The following is a 5,389-nucleotide window of genomic DNA, read 5'->3' on the forward strand; positions in this document are numbered from 1 at the left end:
TCTTTCCCTGTCAACCCTGAACCAATGACTGATCGATAACCAGAGTCTGAAAGCCTAGCTCCTTTCCTCCAAATTGAGACAAAATCTAAACCATAACTTACACCCCTGCAGGATCAGACTGAAGCTAACTTTTGGGGAACTTCGCCCAACATTGCAAGCTGTCGTGCTTCTCCACTGCCTTCCCAGTTTCCACATGCCCAAGGAAGGACCAGAAGCTTGCACATCTACCGGGCAACTTGCCATGGTAGGTCCTGTGGAGGAGAAGGGAACCTAATATCTGAGGGATACAGGAAAGGCCACCCCGGGAGTGGATAAACAGAAGAGTGAGTCAAATCTTAAAGGGTACACAGAGCCAGAGAGAATCAAGGCGGGACCCAGGAAGCAAGGAGAGATGGCTGTCTGTAATGAGAAGACAGACCACAAGGTCCACGAACCATGAACTTCAGCAGTGGATGCCAAAGGGCACCAGTGCTAGGATTACGGCAAGTACACCCCAGAGGATACAGCAGTACTCATCCAGGAACTAGACCAACACTATGAAAGAAACCGTCTGAAGCCCCTCCCCACTCCTGATGCTGGAAGTGCTGCGAGCTTCTCCATCCAACCATAACTGGGGATGAAGGGGAAGCAGAAAAACAGCCTTAATGGGAAGGTGAAGTTTGAATTGACTGAGTACTCTGTAATATGGACTGGACCATATAAAAGAGATTATTTAAACCACAAGAGAGAGGAAATATATTAACTATTTTTCCTTAAATCAGTTACCTATGGCCATGCATAATTTTCTATTACTGCTGTAATAAATTATCACAAACTTAGTGGCTTAAACAATGCAATTTATTTTATGGTTTTGGAGGTCAGAGGTCCGACACGGATCTCACTGAGCTAAAATCAAGATGTTGGAAGGGCTGCGTTCGTTTCTGGAGGCTCTAGGAGAGAATCCATTTTTTTTTTTGCATTTTCTAGATTCTAGAGGTCTCCCATATTCTTTGGTTCATGGTCCCTCCCTCCATCTTCAAAGTCAGCATCCCTCTGACCATTCTTCCACACTCACACTTCCCACTGACAGAGTGGGAAAAGTTCTCTGCTTTTAAGAACCGTGTCATTACGTTAGGCCCACCCACGTAATCCAGAATAAGCTCCCCATCTCAACGTCCTTAACATAATCATATCTGCGACGTCTCCTTCACTGTGTAAGGTATCATAGTCACAGGTTCCAGGGCTAAGGGCATCAACATCTTTGGGTGGACATTATTCTACCTGGCACAGGCCACAGTAATACGGAGGCATCAGAGGACAAGCATAAACACTCAAGGCCCTTTAAGGCCCAGAGTCAGAATGAGTATACTACACTTTCACCTGCTTCCATTAGGCTGGCCCACAGTCAGAGTAGGAGGCACCACAGAGTTGCATGGCAAAGGGTCTGCATCCAGGGAGAAGAGATGGAGCCATTTCCGCAACCCAACCTGTGTGCCACCCGCACCCTATACCACTCCCTGCTAGTGAGTCACCCTACTGGAGGCTTGCATGTTACCAAATTGACACTATTATAAGGGACAGAGATACAATAAATGTTGGTTAAATAAAACTGATTTTAATTCTACAGTGAACAGGATGGTTATTATATGAGCCTATCCAAACTGAAGAAAATATGAGGTAAATGAGAATAATATAACTGAATCGTGTTTGTTTATTTGGCCTCTTTCCTTAAAGTGGTTGTGTTTTCTGCTTAACTATCATCACAACTGTGTGGCTTCCAGCTGGGTTTTCTCCATTTATAAATGTAGCACTTTCTACACATCTACAAATTAAAAAAATAATAGAATCTGTCTAGGCAGACCCTGGACTTTGAAGAAAAAGCAAAATAAAATACTAACAGAAATAGATATTACTATTTGGAAAATAGTGAAAATCCACTTTACAGAACTATATTTTCAAAATCATGTTTTGGTCAATTTTTCTCTTTATTTCCTAGCAGAGCTGCTTTATATGAACGTATTTATTCATTTGTGAAAAATCGTATATTTAAGGTATATAATGAAGAACCTTTTTGATTGTATTAATTTTTTTCCTGAAATATACTCATTTTGAACAATGAGTACTATTTTTTTTTTCCTAAGAAGGTCAAGGCAGAACCAAAAACAGACATCAAGAGTCTATTCAAAAGTAAATTTTGGTTCTTTAACTATCACGAGAAAGGCTCTGCCAGCATGGTGCTCCTGACTGATCGGTTTTCCAATGCGGACAGTTGTTTTACCTGTTCTTGCAACTGATCATCCGACAATGCATTTTTCTCAGCCCCTTTCTGTTCTTGTATTTTCATTTCCTTTCACTGCAATCACCGCTGGGTGTCACCTACACACATCCCAGCCTTACTCCTGATTCTGGGCTACTCATGCCTTGAGCATCCTCCAACTCCACGGGTCCTGGGGATGCCCACATCATAAAGAATCTTGTATGACAGGGCCGATCCCAGGTAAGCCCTCCAAGTCACAGCTTCCCATCCACCTTTTTCATGCCAAGTTATCCCAGTGCATGCCCTCACAACTGGGTAGATGAACTGAAAATAAAAATCTGCTTAAATCACTCCACTGCTCAACAGTCTCCAGTAGGTTCTCATTGCAAATAGGATAAAAGCCCAAATGTTTACATTACAAATAGAATAAAAGGCAAAATGCAAAAGTTGACCCCCTACATGTACCTCCAAAATCACCTCCCTTGATTCTCTATTCACTCTTTTGCAGCCATATTGACCTTCTTTCTGTCTCAGAGCCTTTGCACCTGCTGTTCCCCCTGCCTGAAACCCTTATTAATTCATTTCACAAATATTTCTTTTATGTGTCAGGCACCGTTCTAGTTTGTGTGAACTAGGCACACAAAAAGCCCTGCTGTACTGAAACATACACTCTCTTCCTTGGGATTTTTTTATGGCTGATTTTTGAGTCTGCTCTGGAAAAGGAAATACCTTACCCACCTTATACCACCTTCATACCTTAGCCACCTTATACCACCTTCATACCTTAGCCACCCTATGCCATAACTCCCTTTTGTTTTCTTCACTCTTACCATTGTGTAAAATTACTCGTTTATTGCCTGTCTCATCTTAGAATGTGATCTCCATACTTGTCTTGCTCTTCACTGGTGCCAAGAACTGTACAAGCAGTTGCAGAGGGAGGGGAGGTACACAGCATGGATCACTAGGCTCTGTAAATGGTGCATCAGAACTCAGCCTCTGCTTAGATGATTTTTCATAGGAAATGTATCTACGGGAATAAATGATCATTTATTATAATTGCTCATTGAAATTATTCCTAGCAATAATAGAACTATATAATTTTTAAAAGTCCTAGAATCAATTTTAGAGATGATTGTTCTCAAACTGGTTTATTTTTTAACATAAAGTGATTCTGGATAAGATGGAAAAATCTAGATCTTATGAAATATTTTTTAAAGCTGTGATCACCTATTGGCAAGACATGCAATATTAAAATGCCCAGTCAGCTCAAGCAGGAGTAAGCAAGCCTTTTTGGAGTAGGTTAGGGTTAAGGTTACGGACAAGGATATTGGGGCTTAAAAAGACTGGAGATGGTGAGTTATTGGGGTTATGGGAAAGCTTCTCCTGGCACTGTGGAGGGAGGGCAGAGCCACCTTGGCATCTCCTTTCTCTCCCTCCCTCCCCACTTTGCTGGTGGGGTAGCACAGTTGTAGAATTCAGCTCTACCTGGAGACAGCACGAAAGCTAAGAACGGCAGTTCTTGAACACGGATAAGCTATGTCCTTGTCCAAGGTTGTAAGGCAGACTAATCCCATTCCCACGGCATGGCTAATGCTGGAATGCCTTTAGATCTAGACATTCCTGTGGGTATGTGGGGACTTTGTTTTTCCCAACTGCACCTAGAGAAGCTTCCAGTCCTGCAGTGGTGGTATGTGCCTGGTCTTGTCCCCATACACACTATTCGACTATAGGCAATACAGTGAGACAAAAGCGGCAGCACAGTATTTCCAATGTTCTTTGTTCAAGGTAATAGTAGTTACAGCGAGGCTCCTGAACCAACCAACCAACACTACAATTCTTAAAATCATCGTCATAGTGAACTGTATGGATGGAAGAAACATATTCTTGAAGATAGGGGGTATCAGGACTAAGAGGCTGTTAGTACAAATAAAAAAGTCATAAGAAATACCCTTATTTTGTATCCCAACCTGGTAAAGCGGGCATATCAGTTTCATAAATATTTAAAGCACAATTTTGAAATGAACGCTTATTTCCCTTGAAGTAGGATTGTTTGTACCCCTATAAAGGACACTCTTAGAAACACCACTGTATCAAAAGTGTCAGTGAATTTCTTTAGAATCAAGGCTGAAAATCCCATTGACATTGAAAAACTGCCTGTTAATCTGCTTTGGCTTTGTAAGAGATTGAAACTTTTCTTCTTACATAAATCTGAAGGTTGCGCATAAAAGAATATAGAGATGGAAAACAGATTAGTGGTTGCCTGGGGTGGAGGGCTGGGAGTGGATGTGCTCCTAAAATAGAAGCACGAGGAAGCTCCTCTGTGGTAATGGAACAGTTCTGTATCCTGGTCGTGGTGGTTACATGAGCCTATACATGTGATAAAATTGCATACAACTACACATGAACGTGCACATACAGACATGTACATGCAAACGAGTAAGACTGGTAAAATCTGCATGCAAGAACTGGTAAAATCTGAGTAATGTCTGTACACTGTACCACTGTGAATCTCCTGGTTTCGATATATACTATAAGTTATATAAAATGTTACCATCGTGAGAAGCTGGATGAAGAGTACACGGAACTTCTCTGTATTATTTTTCAACTTCCTGGAAATCTATTTCAAAATTTAAGTTTTCAGAAAGATAAAAGGAGTATGACTTTTACAGACCTTAGTCAAACTCAGGATTTGATAAGAAACTGCCCAGAGGAGGCCCAATGAATTTTCTCTTGCTTGCCTCATGTATGTCTCGCACAGATATGGCCAAACCATTTGATAATTCAAAATTCAGAGGTCTAAAAATGAAAAACAATATTCTTTCTTCAAAAAAAAAAGTGTTCTTATTTAGAATTGTAGGACCTAAACCATATTTTTTGTCTGTCTTAAGTTGGGTTCCCCCAAAGCAGACCCTGACACGAGGATGTGAATGCACATGGTTTTTGTGACACATTATCCCAGGAAGCACCAGTGGGGAATGGAAGGAAGGAAGGAAGGAAGGAAGGAAGGAAGGAAGGAAGGAAGGAAGGGAAGGAAAGGAAAGGAAAGGAAGGAAAGGAGGGAGACCTGGCAGGAAGTGTTAATTTCTTGAGGATCCGAAAGGTCCCTGTCACCTACATTCTGTCATACTTCATATAAAGTTGACCCTGAATGAA

Source organism: Pteropus alecto, unplaced genomic scaffold (genome assembly GCF_000325575.1).
Source record: "Pteropus alecto unplaced genomic scaffold, ASM32557v1 scaffold23, whole genome shotgun sequence".
In the NCBI taxonomy this organism is placed as follows: Eukaryota; Metazoa; Chordata; class Mammalia; order Chiroptera; family Pteropodidae; genus Pteropus; species Pteropus alecto.